The sequence below is a fragment of the Acinonyx jubatus genome, chromosome A1, assembly GCF_027475565.1.
Source record: "Acinonyx jubatus isolate Ajub_Pintada_27869175 chromosome A1, VMU_Ajub_asm_v1.0, whole genome shotgun sequence".
In the NCBI taxonomy this organism is placed as follows: Eukaryota; Metazoa; Chordata; class Mammalia; order Carnivora; family Felidae; genus Acinonyx; species Acinonyx jubatus.
The window spans coordinates 120,881,337-120,899,606 of record NC_069380.1 but is presented as its reverse complement, the minus strand read 5'-3'; the positions used below and the strand labels follow the sequence as shown (position 1 = coordinate 120,899,606).

Genomic DNA, 18,270 nt, shown 5'->3' with positions numbered 1-18,270 from the left:
AACGAGGGGACTCAAGGATGGCTCCAAAGCTTTTTTTGGCCTGAGCAAAGAGAAAGAGAAAGAGAAGGTTATTATCTGAGATGCAACATACCACTGGAGGAGCATATATGGAGAGAAATATGAGAACATTTTAAAATGTCAATTCTGTCCAGTCCATTTCTTTCTTAATCCCTATGCATTTTGTTTCACAGGGATGGGAAGCTGGGTTGCTGTTGATGCGGCAGCAGAGGGGTACCCTGGTACCTCCGGCTCTGTGTGTCTCATGAGGTTATAGTCAAACTACCAGCCAGAGTTGTTTTGCTTCAAAGCTCCCCTGGGACTAGAGGATCCATTTCCAAGTTTATTCACGAAGTTGTTGGCAGGCCTCAAAGCTGCTTCCAAGAGAACCCACACAGGCGTCTTTGCAGGGCTGCTACGCTGTATGGTAGCTGGCCTCCCCCGGAGGAGAGCTAAAGGGCAGGGAGAGACCCCACAGAGAGGCAGACAGAGTGCCCAGGATGGAAGCCATAGTCTTTTCTGACAAAGCTCTGGAGTGTCATCTCATCATACTGTACTGTATTTTTTGCAAGCACATTCCTAAGTCCATCTCACATTTAAGGGGAAGAGAATATAGAAGGACATGAATACCAGGATGAGGGGATTTGGGGGTCCTTTTAGAGGCCATCTACAATGGGATCCTTGTAAAACTTGAAAACGAACAAACCAGAATTCCCTATCTGAAACAATCTGAGGATCACTGTGTAACACTTTGATCATACATCCGTTATAATAATATTTCAGGTAGTCAAAATGTATTAAGCATCTACTTCATGCCTGGCCTTATGCCAAACCTGAAAATACAGAGATGACTGTGATGGACTCACAGCTCTTCCAGCGAAGAAATGAATCAATGTGACGACTGCCCGTCCACGTGGAGCCCTGCAAGGAAGGCAGCGAGTCCAGTGATTCAGACCACACACCGCAAGTCTGGACTGCCTGAGCCAAATCCACCTGTGCCACTTATAAGCTTTGTGACATTTAACTAGCTACTCATTCTCTCTGGGCCTCCATTTTCTTTTCTTTTCTTTTTTAAAATATTTATTTATTTTTGAGAGAGAGAGAGAGAGAGAGAGACAGACAGACAGACAGAGCGTGAGCTGGGGAGGGGCACAGAGAGAGGGACACACAGACTCTGAAGCAGGCTCCAGGCTCCGAGCTGTCAGCACAGAGCCTGATGCAGGACTCAAACTCACGAACCACAAGATCATGGCCTGAGCCAAAGTTGGACACCCAACTGACTGAGCCACCCAGGTGCCCCGTCTCCATTTTCTAATGTGTGAAAGTGAGAGAATAATGGACACTGCCCCATAGCTGGTCCTGAGGTTTAGGAAAGTCAGCATATGGCAAAGCACATAGAACAGTATGAAATACGTACTTAAGTACTGTGTTAGTGTGTGTTATTAGTAGCATGAACTAAACCTAATACAGAGGAGAACCCTTTATTTTCTGTCTACTTTGACCTTTTTGTCCTTTTTAAATGTTCTATTGCTTTTATACACCTTTAAGCTCATGTGATACTCTCCTGACCAAATTCCAAAAAGATTTACAAGGTATTTACTATTTTTAATGTCATTTGCTTGGTACTTCAAGCAAGAAAAAAAAAAAATCTCTCTGAAAAAAAAAATCACTGTGACTCAAAAACTTAAAATCATCATTTTGCTCTTCTTTCTCCAGATAATTTATGCAGATTTAACTAAGGATGGGCCCAGAATGGGTTTCTAGGGAACAAGGATCCCTTGTTCTGTCGTCTCTGCAAAGCTGGCCAGACAGCCAGACCCATTGTACTCCTTAAAGCAGTGACTATCCCTGACAGAACGTCCCCTGCAAGGACATGGGCACTTGTATTTCTCATTCAGTTCTTGTGTACAACCTTGTCAAAGTTGTTTTTAAAATATAAGTGGATTATACCACTTATCCCCTTTGTCAGTGTGCCCATATATTGTCTTGAACCATTGCAGTATGAAGCCATAAGCCCATAGAGTCAAGTAGCCTTCTTTCTACATTGACTCATATGTGGGGAAATCCCAGCAACAGAATCCTTTTCTTTGTTTATTTGTATATTTGGTTTTTCTTTTTTCTCTGTATCTATGGAAAGAACATGGGATTTTGAAATGCACAGAGCTGAGGCGTCTATGATTTTTCTTCCTGAAAAATTATCTACTGTATTTCAAATGAAATAGTGGGTAATGGACTCTTTAGTAAATTGCTGTTGGGCAATGGGATGGCCATATGGACAAGAAATCAGATCAGATCCTATTCACTTTTACTCCAGAATAAACTCCAGGTTGACCAAAGACTTATTTCCAAAAAAGGAAACCATGGAACATTCCAAAAGCCATGAAACAGGTCATTTATTTCAAAGTGTGGAAGAAAATCCATGTATCATGAAGGGAGAAAAAAACTGATCAGTTTTATTACATTAAATATTTTAATCTACATTGCAAAAACAACAAAAATATAGAAAAATGGTGAAAATGTTTAATTTGCATTACAGAAAAACAGCTTATTTTTCAAAGAAACTGATAATAAAAGGAATGACAATTCATGAGAAAAATGGGCAAAATGATAAAGGAATATTCCAAAAATACAGATGGTTCTTAAACTTAAGAGAAGACATTCGCTATCATTCATAAGATAAATGCTAATTCACTTTCACTAAGATTTCCCTCTTGGATTTGGACTTGACTTAGTGACTCATATCCAAAGAATGGAGTATGGAAAAGGGAAAAAGAGTCATGTTAGCATGGAGTCACCTCACAGAAGGTACTTAACCAAATAAACAAGGTCAGCATCCCTGGTCTAATCATGAGAGAAAACAAACATGACTAACCCAACGTGAGAGATACACTACAAAATACTAACTAGTTTCTCAAAATTGCCAAGGTCACATGGAACACGGGAAGACATAGAAACTGTCAGAGCCCCTAATAATGAGACACAGCTATGAAATGCAATATGCTCTTCTAGATCGTGTCCTGAAACAGAAAAGGGATGTTAGTAGAAAAATTGTGGAAATCCACATAAAATCTGGGCTCCCATTATACCAACGTTGGTTTCTTCATTTTCACAAAGGTATTGTGTTAATGTCAGATGTTACCCTGAGGAGAAACTGGGTGAGGGGTATCCGGGAACAATCTTTGCTATCTTTGCAACTTTTCTATAAAATCTGAAATTATTACAGAATAAAAGGTTTATTAAAGATTTGTTTTACCAATTTGGCAAAGATAAAATGTTTCATAACATACTGTTTGGAGATGGTGTAGTTAACAGTATTTCATGTATTCTTAGAAGTGTAAATTGGGACAACATTTATGAAGGAAAATTTGGCAGTATCTGTCAAAATAACTGAAGCTACCCTTTGACTCAGCAGGTTTTTTTCCTAGGGATTTACCTGGTAAGTATACTGGTGCATGTACAAAATATACAAGATTATTCATCATGGTATTGCTTTAGCAAAAGATTGGAAATAACTTTGTTTACCAGTAGGGGACTTGTTTTTCTTTTTTAATTCCAGTATAGTTAATATACAGTGTTATATTCATTTCTGACGTATAATATAGTGATTCAACAATTTTATACATTGCTCAGTGCTCATCATGATAGATGTACTCTTACTCACCTTTATCTCTTCTACCCATCCCCCCCACCCGCCTGCCCTCTGGTAACCATCAATTTGTTCTCTATAGTGAAGAGCCCTTTTCTTGGTTTGTCTCTTTTTTTCTTCCCTTTGTTCATTTGTTTTATTTTTTAAATTCCATATATGGGTGAAATCATATATTATTTATTGGTCTTTCTCTGGTTTATTTCCCTTAGCATTATACTGTCTATCTCCACCCATGTTGCTACAAATGGCAAGATTTCATTCTTTTTTATGAATAAATAATATTCTCTTATGTGTGTGTATATATACATATGTGTGTGTATGTGTATGCACACACACCCACACATATACACACATGCCACATCTTCTTTATTCATTCATCTATTGATAGACACTTGGGCTGATTTCATACTTTGCGTATTGTAAATAATGCTGCAATAAACCTAGGGGTACATAGATCCCTTCCAATTAGTGTTTTCATATTTTTGGGTAGGTACCAAAACTCAGAGGAGTGTGATTCCTGGATCATAGGGTAATTCTATTACATACACACACACACACACACACACACACACACAAACACACACACACACACACACATACACTCTACATAACTTAGGGCTCAACATCAAAATCCCGAGATTGAGACTTACAGGCTCTGCCAACCGAACCAGCCAGGTGCCCCTATTTTTAATTTTTTGAGGACCCTCCATACTGTTTTCCACAGTGGCTGCACCAGTTTGCATTTCAGTAGGGAACTTCTTAATAAATTGTGATATATCCTTTCAATTGAAAATTTGCAACTGGGGGAAAAAAAACCTTTCAACATCTATTATTTAGTTAAAAAAGAAAAGTTCAAGATACCTTACTGTGGAGTGGATAATATGTTACCATGTACTTAGAGAGGAGGGAATATATAATCTTTTCTTGTATGTGCATTAAAATACATCTGGGAGGGCAGACAGACAACTAGAAATTTTCATCTCTCTCTAGGTAGGAGCACTGGAGTAGGCAGGAGTAAAATAGATCTTTTTCTGTACACTTTTTACTATATTTTGAATTTTGAAAGCTGTGACTATATTACCTACCATATTTCATCAAAGCTAAGATGTCACAGATTACAAAATGTAGCATTCTCTCATGTATAACTAAGAACAAAAAGCTGCCATTTACCTGTAAAGTACCACAGACTATAAGATAAATCCTGAATTTAAGATGTGCATCTTTAAAAGCAATAAATGCATAACTTTTAAATGTGCACTCTAGAAACTATAAAATGTGCTTTCAAAATAAAACTTTAAAAACATGTTTTAAAGAAACAGCCATTTGGGATATTTTTAATGTGTAGTAAAAAAGTCTACAGGAATATGTGCCAAATAGTTTTAGCAATTATTTCTAGATGATCTCATGGTGGTGATTTTTATTTTCTTCCATGTATCTTCTGTATTTTCTAAGTCTCCTAAAAAGATACAGCATTGTTTTTCTGATCAGAAAAGAGTGTTAGCGGGGTACCTGGTTGGCTCAGTCGGTTGAGCATCCGGCTTCAGCTCAGGTCATGATCTCACGGTTCGTGAGTTCAAGCTCCACATCAGGCTCCGTGCTGCGAGCTTGGAGTCCGGAGCCTGCTTCGGATTCTGTGTCTCCCTCTCTCTCTGCCCCTCCCTCGCTTGCACTTGGTCTCTCTCTATCTCTCTCAAAACATTAAAAAAAATTTTTTTTTAAAAAGAAAAGAGTGTTACCAAATGCAATGTGACTGTAAGCTTTAAAGGGGCAACTCAATTACCTTGTTTGTGGTGAGGGAGTTTTTTAAAGGGTGACCTTAAGAATAATAAGCCTAGGGGCACCTGGGTGACTCAGTCAGTTGAGGTTGAGCGTCCGTCCCACTCTGGATTTCAGCTCAGGTCATCATCCCAGGGTTATGGGATCGAGCCCCATGTGGGACTCTGTGCTGGTCCTGGAGCCTGCTTAAGATTCTCTCCCTCTGCTCCCTCCCCTGCTGCTCTCTCTCAAAAAAGAGCATTTGTGCGTGTTCTCTCTCTCTCTCTCTCTCTCTCTCTCTCTCTCTCTCTCTCTCTCTCTCTCAAAAAAAAGATAAGCCTCAAGTTCCCCCACCTGTACCCCATGCTTTATAGTTTGCTTTTTAACTTCCTTCTCCCGCAACTTAAATATTCATTTCATGAGGTTCTGTTTTTCCAGTCTTCTCTTCTTTGTCTCTATATTTTGATACAGTAGCAGCCTGGTATTACAGTTCAGAGAATGCTTGATGGTGCTGGATGGGCCAGCTTGACATCTGGGATCTGCCTGTTACTGTGCAGTGGCCTCATCCACAAAAGGGGGTAACAATAATAGCTACGTAGTAAGGGGGTTGTAATGACAAAAGGAGCTCGTATGTGTACAATGGACAGACACTGCCAGGCCTATGAACTCTAAGTTATTCTGACTCGCTCCTGGACAGTCTCATCCACACACACAGCTTTGCTTATCATCTTTTTGCTGATGGCTCTCAAATTTATTTCCCAGTCCAGATCTCTGTCCTGAGCTTCAGGACTGTACAGTCCACTACCCCCTGGATATCCCACTTGTATATCCCATATCCCATATGGGATATCCCACTGCCCACTTGGATATCCCATAAAGTTAACATGCCTAAAATGGAACTCATCATCCTTCAAGCCAGCTACCTATTCTTCATTCACTGGCTCCTTCTTCCAGTCATCTCTGGGGTTGCTTTTGTCAGAGACCTCAGGATCATTCTTGACTTAGTTTTGTTCAACACACCTGCCAACCTTGCAACACACACACACACACACACACACACACACAGAGGCATGCACATAGTCACTTTGCTCTACACATACAGTCTCCTAAATGACTCTTGATTCCGTGTGTTCTTCTCCATTCCATCGCCATTACCACCATGCAGGCATCCTTTATCTCTGTCCTAGACTGTGGCACCATCCTTCGGTCTTGCCCACACCCCACCTCTTTCCCATACTGCAGGCAGAATGATCTTCCTAACAAGACTTTAATCAGGGTATCTTCGTGTATACAAGTTACCAGTGAGTGCCCACCAACCTTAGAGTAATCCTGAACAGGGTTTCCATATTCTGGGTCTGCCTTCCCCCCATCTTATTTCATGTCACTGTCTTACCATGGACACACAATGAAATATTGCATTTTCTAAAAGGTCTGTTGTCTGCTTCCCTCAAGACCTTTGCCCAGGCTTCTTCCCGCACCTGGAATCCACTTTCCACCCTTCACATAGCTAACATTTACATTCCTTCCAGTGTCAGATGTCTGTGCCTCAGAAAGCGTCCCCCAGACCCAACTCTTGGCTGGACCTGCCTTCCAGATGCTCCCAGAGCACCTTGTACTTCTCACAAAGCAGCTCAGACTCTTTCTTTGTTTTTCCCCAACTCACCTGTTAGCTTCTTACTTTATGAGACTGTGTTTGAGCAGTGGTAGCTGGAGCAGACAAGCACCAGCTTCCAAAAGCCAATTGTTAATGTGCAAGATTGTTGCAAACCGGTTGGTAAACATGGCCATTATCCAAAGTTAAATTTTGTAAGCTTACAATGGAGTACATTATGTTTAAAATGAGAATAGTGGATACTAAAACTCATTCCTTCCTAATTACTGCATTTTACTCTGTGCTCTGGAGATGACATACCTCTACATTGTGCATTTCTTCCCAACTCCATGCTCAGTGACCAAATACGGGTAGCTTGACATTGGCCATGGTGGGCATATTTACACACAAAAGTGTCAAGTGCCATAAACCAGGGCTTGATTTTTACTGATTGTCTAGGCTCACCACTGTGTCTAAGTGACTTTGATGTTCCCAGTACGTGGCTCTGACCTGAAACAAAGATGGTGCTTAAGAGATGCTTATTGAAAATGTGTAAATATATGAAGACACGAAGGAATGAGTATAAGGAGGCCTAGAATTTCCCTGAACCCTATCACTGCCCGTTGCTTAGGAAGAAGGGTTCAAAGAAGGGTGCAAGCTGTCTGAAGGAAAACCAATGTATTCACGTTGGCACCGTCTTTGGGGGGTTACCTGGAACCTCTTTGTTTAGGTCTGGTGAGCCAGGACAAGACAATTCAATAAGCACAGGGTCGAGTTTCCCAAACTGCCTGCGGGTGGCCCCTAAATAACTCTTCATTAACACATGATGGGCAAGGTTGGCCTAGATTCCTGGGGCCTTGGTTGCATTCCTCAGTGGTGAATGCCACTTATGTAAGCTGAGTGGGCTGTGTTTGAGGAACGTCCAAGACTTGAAGGGGAAATTTTCCTTCTTTCCATCACTAGTTTGCTTACTGCAGTGAAGATATTTTTGGATTTTGGCTGAGTCGGTCTCTCTTTTTGGCCTGTGTACCTCTAGGGAATAGCTGCTCCTACAGATGGAAACTAATTGAGGAGTAACCATGGGCCAGGTCTGCAGCAGGAAGGGGAGGGGAGCCACAGGGTGCCCTGGTGTTCCTGTCTTGTTCCAACTTCTGCACATTTTCTGGGCTGAGACACTGCAGGAAGTGCAGTACCAAGCGAGATGCCCTGAGGTTTTCTAGGGCAGAGGCACTGCACCAGGATGAGACTCCTAGAGGGTCCGCTGGTGCTGAGGACTGTGTCCTGGAGCAGACTGCCTGGGTTTAAGTCATGGCTTTGGCTTACAACCTGGGTAACCATGGAGAAAAATGCTTAACCTCTCTGTGCCTCAGTTTCCTCATTTGTAAAACGAGAATAATTATCCATCTATCTCCTCTTTTACAGGGCTGTTGTAAGGATTAAATAAGATCGCTGAACCTTGCCTGGCATATAATAAAATCTTATTAAATCTTAGCTAGTTATTTTCTTTGAAGCAAAGATGCAAGAGACATGTGTGGACCAATAAAGACCTGGCTGCAGAAAAGTCCAGCTTGCGATGCAGCTTGGGGGCAAGGTTTGTTTCAAATGCTTAGCCAAAATTCAGGTCTAGTTTTCCAAGACAGAATTAAGGAAGTCCTTTTAATCCATGTATCACATGGAAGGCATTGTGTTGAAAAGAGCAGGACTTCTAGAATTAGACAAAAACTGGGTTTTAAGTAGAAGCTGAGTAGCTTTGGGGAAACCATTTCATTTCTCCGAGTCAGCTTTCAATCTGTAAAATGGGTGAAACCCTAATATGGACTACAAAAGATAGAGGGTTAAATAAAACATGGCATTATAATTCTGAACAAAGAGCTGCTGTGAATATTGGCCTGGGAATATCACTTCTAGGTGCCAGAAATGTATTTTTTTAATTTTTTTAAAATTTTTATTTATTTTTAGGGAGAGAAAGACAAAGTGTAAGCAGGGGAGGGGCGGAGAGAGAGGGAGACCCAGAATCCAAAGCAGGTTCCAGCCTCCGAGCTGTCAGCCCAGAGCCTGATGCGGGGCTTGAACTCACAAATGGTGAGATCGCGACCTTAGCCAAAGTTGGACACTCAACTGACTGAGCCACCCAGGCACCCTAGGCCCTAGAAATTTACGATGTTCTACGGATGGTGACACCCCACCAGCAAGGTGATTGTAAAGGCTAAATGAAATCATCTCTCTATAGAGCTTAGCCCTATGCCTGGATAATCTCTCTACAAATTTTAGCTCTGGCAAATGAAGGATCCATGAGCATTAATGCTGTGATTGTTAGCCTTATTATTGCTATTTTTTTATTCTATAGGCAACACCATTTTTGAGCACCTACTATGTGCCAGGCCTGTGTTTGTTGTGATGAATATGTAAAGGAATACAGCTTCTGAGCCCTTGCACTTAGGGAGTTTGCTTCCATTCCAGTCAGGGAGAGAAAAGAGTGAGAAACAGAAAAAGTGCCTGCAAATGTTTTTAGATAATGATATGCTCTATGTAGAGAATGAGGTGACTGGGTTAGAGCGATGGAAGTGGGCTCCACTTCAGATCATGTTGTCAGAGGAGGCTTCTCTATGTCTCTCAGATCAGGTGGTCGGTCAATGAAAACAACACCGTTTTCAGGTCTTTGTGTCACTTTAACAACCGCAGGAAGGTGAAGGTAAGTCTCCATAAACAGGAATATGCAGATCTCTCCATGGGCCTACCTCCAAATGAAAATCCTGAAGCCAATGTGGACCAGGGGGACAGAGAGAGCATCCTTGTGTGGTGGGGTAACCTCATGTAACATCCATGATTTCCCTGCCTGCATGTGGCCTGTCCATCCACCAGGTGGCAGTGTTCAATAATGAACAATGCAGCGTTAATTAAAGAGGGCCTCTGGCCAGCTTGACTATCGCAGGCCTCCTAATGAACATTTGCCAGGAACCCTAATTACAGTTATCCTTTCTGATGGCTGAGCAGGATTCCTTACCTTTGCACAGAGACAGTTTTCTTTCTGGATCACCTTTCATTGTGTGTCTGAACCTAACAGATAATGTTTTTAACAGATATGACTGAGCACACACGTGTCCTGGTGATATACAGAGAGCTTTACAAAAATTATTACATTGCATCCTTGGACTAGCTTGCCAGTGACTCATATTGCTCCCATTTTGTAGATGAAGAATCTGAGGATCAGAGGGTAGCAGCTTGCCTAGGAATGCCCAGCTGGTATATAACAGTGCTGAGTTCAATTCTAGATTTGTCTGATGTCAAAGTCCAGCTATTACCATCAATCGCTGTGATCCTCTGTGCTTTAAGAAGGACTTTTACTAAGATATGTGCCCTGAAACAGAGCAAACTGTCTCCCAGATTAAGGTATCATAGTCTCACCCATGTAATACTAATATTAGTACTGACAAAGGGAGTAGTTCTGTTGTGGCACCTACATAGCTCTAGGAATGGTCGGGAACCGAAGGAAAGAGAGACCAGAAACACTTCTGAGGACTTAGGCAGTGGCAGGTATAATAGCCAGAGGACAGAGGGTTTTTGTTTTTTGGTTTTTTTTTTTTTTTTTACTATGACTGACAGTGCTCACAAGATGTCTTGAAAGAATCAAGGGCAAGCTGTCATTATTTTCCTTTTATGGATGAAGAATATAAAAGTCAGAGAGGTTCAGTTCCTGCCTGAGGTCTCACGGTGGTTTGCTAGAAGCACCCTGGAGGTTCCAGGGGCTTTCCCATTGTCCTGGAAACTGGCTGATCAAAGACAGCTTCACAGTTCTGAAACAGTAAATGATAATGCAATTCCAGAGAATTTTACTAGCAGATGGGGGCAAATTAATATTTATATGTTTAAGATTTCTGCAGCTTGAAAAAGATTATTACTGTTTTGTCTCTGGGTGACTGAGGGAGATGAAGGAGCTATGAATGCAGTTTATCATGATATTTTGGGGTGAGACCCCACCCAAATCCGTATGTTCAGGTGATGGTAGACTTGAACTGGAAGAGAAGTTACAGACAATGTGGTGCAACTCCTTCATTTCACAGATGGTGACACTGTGGCCTGGAGAGGGGTGACTTGCTCCCCATCACCCAGTCAGCTGACAGCAGGATCAAGCCTAGGTTCCTAGAAGAGGACCCCCCACCAACTCCTTTCAGAGTACAGGAAGCCAGAATTCAAACCAGAAGCCTGTCCAGAGTGGGCCCTCGTGAGCTGCTGCTATAAATTCAAGGAAGACCCTGAGACCAAATAACTCTGAGCAGCATCAAGTCAAACAAAATTCAACACATCTTAACAGGACTTGTCAGAACCTTTAATGTACTCATATTTACTATGAATCTCCAAGAGGGAACCAGGGTATCTCCAGTTTGCCGAAATTATTTGACCTCAACTATTTTTACTACCATGTCTAGTAACAGCTCACACTAAAATCTTCACTAGACCACAACTGGGAAAACACTGACTCAGTTTGTTACCTGTGTTTCCCAAAGTATTTGGTCATGGAACCCCACATTTAAGAGTATCTCATAGAATAAATGTTTTGGGCAACACATTCAGGAACTGCTTCACTGAGCTCTGGACAAAACAAAACCTCTTTGAGTCACAGCGTCCATCTAGCTTAAAGGCGGCATTTGGAGGGTGGCCTACCTGGGCAACAGCAAGTGTCCTCAGGAAATGTAGCCTGAAGAAAGGGAGGTTATACAGAGTAGAGAGCCATCTTTGTGAAATCTTCTGAATGAGATGTGAAAAGGTCAAGATAATGTAATTGTTCTTTTTAGGGAGTGAGTATCATTAAAGTCAGAATCGGGGGAGTCTGATAAACATGGGTTTAAATTCAAAGTGTGCAAGGTGTTAGCAGTGACTCTGACCTCCAGACTCCTTAAAATGGGGATAGTTATATTCTGCGAAAATTGGGATAATAATAGTACCTATGGGAAAAGATGGAGACAAACATGGAGGGTGCCATATTTGTCCAACATAATTACTCAAACTACTCAGGGAGCAAAGTGGGACTCCAAGAAGATGCTTGAGTAACAAAAAATGCTCATTTGAGTGCTCTGCATAGTAAAAGGATAAGAAAATCCAAGTGTGGGTAGAGAACTAAGCTGGCAGAAGAGGTAGGAGCCAGTGAGAGGTGAGTCAGAGAGCACACAGCACAGGAGGGGAGCGGACCACAGCCCCTCAGATGGTCCACTCCCCCTAGTGCTTAGAGAAGGAATTCTGTAAAGAGAATTTCTGGGAGGCGTTTTTACAGGAAACTCCCCAAGGGATCCCAGCCCAAGGTGTCACCCCACAAATCCTCAGTGAGGATGGTAATTCTTAGACAACGATTATTTATGTTGATTTTGATGTGCAGGTAACTGACATCAGGTTACAACTACCACAGAGGGGTGTTATAGAGGCCCCAGGGAAATAGCCCTAAATAGGGAGTAAAGCAAAGAGCATGGGGTTTAGTTCACTTTATAAAATGTGTTCTTGAATAATTGCCCTGATCCAGTTTGGACACACTGAATAATATTTTCTCATTAAATTGCATCATCGTCTCAAAGATGAGTCAGCACCATGAAGGAAACTAGCTGTGGCCATCCAGTCAGGAGCCTGTGCTCTCCACTCAGCTCTGCCAACAAAGGCTGAGTGCCTCAGGCCAGGTCCTTCGCCCACTGGACTTTGGTTCACTCACCTATAAAACAAGTGGAAGCAGTGTGGTGGTTCACGAGACATTATGGTCCCACAGAAATGGGTTTGGAGTCATGGACACCTGAGTTCCAATGCCACATCCACCACTATTTAGTTTTGTGGCTTCCAGCAAGTTCCTTACCATCTGTGGAATGAGGGTGATCAGAATCAAGTAAGGTTATACTTGTCATTCTGAAATGGTATCTCTGATTGGGTCTTTCATTGGTATTGGCTTCTAAGACTTTTGCTTTAAGTTTTTTTATCCTTAAATCTTCTTCTCCTTGCGTGTGTGTGCATGCGCGTGCGCATGCACGCACACGCACACACGCCCACGCACACGCACACCTAAGCTGTGCTAGATCCTTCTTCCTTTTCCTGAAAAAAGAAAAAGGGAAACATTGGAAGCCACGTGAAAACAAGGGAATAGGGAGGGGTTGGCCTGAGCAAAACCCTGGACTGACCCAAAGGAAGACCGTCATAACGCTCCTCACATTTTGAGTGCTTCTAGGGCTCGGAACACAGGCGGGTAAGGAAGAGCGTCCACCGTGCCAGTGTGGAGACCAAGTAAACACAAACCTGAAATGGGAAATAGCCGGTGGGGTTACTGACCCTTTCCTTTCTCTTTGAAGCTTACAGCTGGAAGTTGCAACAGACAAATCCCAGACTAGCTGAATAAGCTTTTGCCAAACTTCTCTCTAAATCACCTTAGATGGTGAGTCCATAATTTGTTCGTTCTCTAGGGACACATATGGGCAAGGACCAGAAATTCCCAAAGCAAAAGTGGGTCACAGACCACAGATTATTATACTAACTGGGACACCATAGAAAATCCCTTTGGTTTGTGACTCATTTCTTTTGAAAAGAGCTCTTCTGTGGGGTACTAAGGTCTTTTTGGCTGTGGATTATTAAGGCTTAAACGTCTAGTACTGATACGAGGCAGAGTTTAGGTCGGAAGCTCTCTGTAGGTGACTGGACCAAATTGTAATTTTCTGTCTATAAAATGGGTTTCAACAAACTCTTAATATATAGTTTTATTATATAAAAGTACTCTTTATATGTAAATACTGTTAGTACTCTTAATATATAAAAAGCATCACCAGACAGAAATATGAATAAAGGGCGTGAAACTGCAATTTATAAAAAGAATAAATGCCTAATAATCATATGAAAATGGACTCAAGCTTACAAGTAATGAAAGAATTAAAATAACAATGTGATGTTAATTTTCACCAAATGCCTATTGTTAAAGATGGAGCAAAACACATTTTTTATTTTTTTTTGGTGAGACTGTATGTAGATACCACATTTCTAGAGTGCAATTCAGCAGTGCATAGCCCATGTTTTAAATGTGCTCACCAATTGGCTCTGCAATTCCATTTCTTGCATTTCATTAAAAAAATTTTAATGTTTATTTTTGAGAGAGAGAGAGAGCGTGGAGACCACAGGAGCTGGGGAGCGACAGAGAGAGAGGGAGAAGCAGGCTGAAGCCGGCTCCAGGCTCTGAGCTGTCAGCACAGAGCCCCATGCAGGGCTTAAGCTCACAAACCGTGAGATCATGACCTGGGCCAAAGTGAACACTTCACTGAGCCACCCAGGTTTCCCTCTTGAATTTTATTTTAAGTAAATAAGCATAGAAACATAAGAAGATTGAGCTATACAGTTGCTTACCATATAGCCTTCTCTCTCCATAAGCTTTTTTTAGTTACTGTGAATAATCCAAGTATGTCTGAAGAGAAGATTGATACAGTTAGGGTATATCCAGATAATGCAATAGAAATCATGATATAAATACATATTCACAGGAAGTTAAAAAAAGGCAAATCATACAACTAGTATTCCTTTAAAAGACAACAAGAACAATGGCATTATGTACATATGAGGACAAAAGCTAGGGCAAGAGTTGCTCCCAAATTTTATGCCTGGTTTACTTTGGGTGGGTGAGGGCTTGAAGAATGATTTTCACTTAGTTATTTTTCTGTATTGTTGGAATTCTTACACTAAGGACAAATTGCTTTTATAATGAGAAAACAGCAAATAAGGTAGAAAATAGGATAAAGTATGGGAGAAAATATGCGGGGTGTGGTACTACGCATGATGAGAAAGGGCTTGCAGTTTCAACGTGTTGGAGATAAAACCTGTCATTTTACTAGCTTGAGAAAGTTACTACATATCCTCCACAAACATGTGAAAGCCTGTCACCTGGGATTTAGGACTGATGCCATGCTTGAAAGATGCTGACCTGAGCTCTGAGTCTGATTTGTTTAGATTTGTCTGTGCTACTTGTTCCATTTCCATTTAGGTCTGGTGGCTTTCCATTCTAATTGCTATGCCTCTCTCTTCTGTCTGCTCAGATTCTGGGTGATTTTCGTTTAAGACAGCTTGTGCCTTGGGGACACCAGGGTGGCGCAGTCAAGTGGAGCATCAGACTCTTGATTTTGACTCAGGTTGTGATCCCAGGGTTGTGGGTTCGAGCCCTGCATCAGGCTTCGCAATGAGCTTGGAGCCTGCTTGAGATATCTTCTCTCTCTCTCTCTCTCTCTCTCTCTCTCTCTCTCTCTCTCCATCTCCCTCTGCCCCTCTCCTCAGCACTCTCTTTCTCTCAAATAAATTTTTAAAAAATTAAAAAAAAAATAAAAGAGCATGTGCCTGTCTTTTCTCCCAGTAGCTTTTATAGGTATGGAATGAGTTAGTATCTGATGGGTGGAATGCCCTTTGTAGCAGAAAAAGGGCTTGGGACTATCGTGGCTACTTTAAGTAGGACCAAGGGAAACTAAGGATAACCTCAGAGGCAGATTAAGAACTGAGCTGGAGGTTGGATGACTACTACTCATGAAGTCCAGACACAAATGTCTGTATTATTATGTAACAACACCATCCCTTTGGAGTGTAAGGAAAGAGAGCTTAACATTTTATAATCAACTAAAATTGGTCATGACATTTCCCTACTTAAAACCTATCAATGACTCCGCCATGGTTTTCAGAGTCAGGTTGGAAATCCTTAGCCTGGGGAACATGATCTGGCTCCTCCTTTTGACCTCTTGAGGTCTGTCTCTCATTATTGCCTCCCTTCTCTGCTCTGGTCTTCCTCATTCTTCCTCATTATGTCAACTGGTTCACATTTCTGTGTGTCCCTCAGACCAAACTAGAAAGCCTTTTACAGAACTTGCCATCAGCATCACCACTCACTCTCAATGCTCTTGTCCATTTTTTAGTTCCTCCAATCCCTGTGTCTCCAACCCCTTCCCTTGCCTGGCTCACTCCTGCTAATTCTTCACCTTTCAATACCCAGCTCAAACACCACCTTCAAGGATCCAGAAGCCTTTCCTTTGTTGTCTCTGCCCCACCCCTGGCTGACTTAGCCCCTATCCCATACCTGTAGCCTCAGCATCACCTTGCTACATCTATTCTTTCACACATGCATTAATAAGTATTTCATGTTCTTGCTCTCTCCTAGGCAGTGAGTGGAGATAAAGCAAATTAAGGCAGAGATCCTATGTTTGTGAAGTTCCTAATCCATTGTAGTACTTGACACTCTGTACTATAATCCCTGCCTTCCTTCTGAGTCTCCTCCATGAAACCATAGGCTTCTTGAAGTCTGGATCAGGTCTCAACCCACTTTAATTCCCCAGTCCCAGAAACATTAGGCACTCAGTAAATATATGTTAATCACTGAACAATTGGATGAAGAAGTTAATGCCAACAAAACATGCTTGGCAGACAGGTTCTGAGCATTTATTGCAAAATTCTATTTAGTTTTCAATGACTACCTCTGAAGACAAAGATCTTAGAATTTCTAGGTTTCTACTGTACTCTCCCTTTGAATTGAAACATAAACCTGGATTAGTCAGTGTATTTTCCTAGATGTTGTTAAAACACCTTGAAAATGTTGGATTTAGTTGTATTGAGACTGCTATGTAAGAACATAATACAGAATTGGAGGCAGTTTTAAACAACATCTCAACAACTATTTTGAATGATTTGGATCCCACAACCAACTGCTTAGTAACTGGACAATCTTGGGCATGTAGTTTAATTTCTCTGTGCCTTAGTTTTCTCATCTCTGAACTGTGGGTGATAGAACCCACTGCACAAGGTTGCTGTGAGGTTTAGATGAGCTAGGACATAGAGAGAACTTAGCTCACAAAAGGTTAAGTACTATGATGATAAAGCTTGTTATCTGAAGCAGAAGGGATAGAGACAGTATAACATACTGATTAAGACTATGGCCTTTGGAGGTAGACAATGCCGAGTTTGTATGCTAGCTCTGTTATTTATTAACATGTGATTCAGGATACGTTACTCAACCTCTCTGAACCACGGTGTTCTCTTCTCTATATGGTGTTCTCTTGGGGTGCCTGGGTGGCTCAGTCTGTTGAACATCTGACTCTTGATTTCGGCTCGAATCATGATCTCACAGTCATGGGATGGAGGCCCTTGTCAAGCTCTGCACTGACAGCATGGAGCCTGCTTGGGATTCTCTTCCTCCCTCTCACCTCTGCTCCTCCCCTGCTCTCCCTCTCCCCTCCCTTCTCCAAATAAATCAATAAATAAACTTTAAAAAATAAAATAAATGGTGCTCTCTTGAATAATGGATATATCAGGGAATTCTTGTGAGGATTAAGTGAAAATCATGATATAAAGATTGATGAGCACGTGGAAAGTGGTAATTAAATGTTACTTTTAATAGTTATGATAAATAATAAGGTTGGTTATAGAAGATGGCCAACACTGTCCCTGTAGTTTCCTTATCTCTCCTTAGAAGGAAAATATGTCATACCTGAAGAGAGTGTTCATGTAGACAGATCAATTCCCTTCAAAAATGAATTCAAAACATCTCTCTAGGATTGAAGTATTTGGAATGAATATGAAGACTCAGGTCAACTGAGTGGAGGGCTGGTAAAGACACAGAGAAGGGCTAGAGACAGTGCATCCTGAGGGTTCTCATGGGAAGTGAAGAGTGTGCTCTTTATAGATGGTGTGTCTGGAGTTTGAAATGGTGAAGCCCTTAGTAGATCTGTGACTACAGCTGCTTGGTATCCTATCTGAAGAGTTATGGTTATTGGTTATTTGATTAATGTCTTGGCACCAACATTTGGAAAAAGAAAAACAGTAACTATGATGGGTGATGATTGTTTCCCAGGTCAACTTTTGCTACTTCTCCAGTTGTTTGATTCTTTTTCCCAGCCCAAAGATCCCTTTATATTTTGAGCAAGTGCATAGCCTTTGACATTCAATCAACACAGTGGGATGTAATTGTAGCCTTCCCTCCAGGATTCCCTGTTTCTTTCTCAAGTGGTAAGTGTGTCTATGAGATGAAAACTAGGGAAGAAAGAATTTGGTCTTGAATTTCCTCTTCTCTAATCCCACCACCAGCCCACTGGTCTTGGCACAAATTAGAAACAGGTATCCTTTCTTGAAGAAATTTTCTTTCCATATGAGAGAAATTATTGCAATAAATATACAAAATTGTTATGACGGTAAGGTGATTGATGCTCCCAAGGTTTAATAGCATATAACTTACATGTAACTTACATAATGTTGTATCCCAACTGCCTCTCCGTTCTCCCATTGCTCCCTAACCTTATCTTCA

The 18,270-nt window shown here is 41.5% G+C and overlaps 1 protein-coding gene and 1 long non-coding RNA gene across 10 annotated transcripts in view; one reads left to right on the top strand and one right to left on the bottom strand.

The window, feature by feature from the left end:
* PPP2R2B (protein phosphatase 2 regulatory subunit Bbeta) overlaps nt 1-18,270 on the top strand; it is a 507,195-nt gene that overhangs the window by 146,156 nt on the left and 342,769 nt on the right. The window lies entirely within an intron of this gene.
* Nucleotides 1-18,270, bottom strand: part of LOC106984956 (uncharacterized) — a 50,373-nt gene that overhangs the window by 744 nt on the left and 31,359 nt on the right. For 3 of the 5 annotated variants that reach the window (XR_008298603.1, XR_008298600.1, XR_008298605.1), the window contains one exon: nt 864-918. The exons of 1 other annotated variant lie outside the window; for it this stretch is intronic. This is a non-coding gene — a long non-coding RNA (uncharacterized LOC106984956). Of the gene's footprint in view, nt 1-863; nt 919-13,140; nt 13,257-18,270 lie in introns of those variants that run through there. One more of the 5 variants, XR_008298602.1, reaches the window with a different exon arrangement.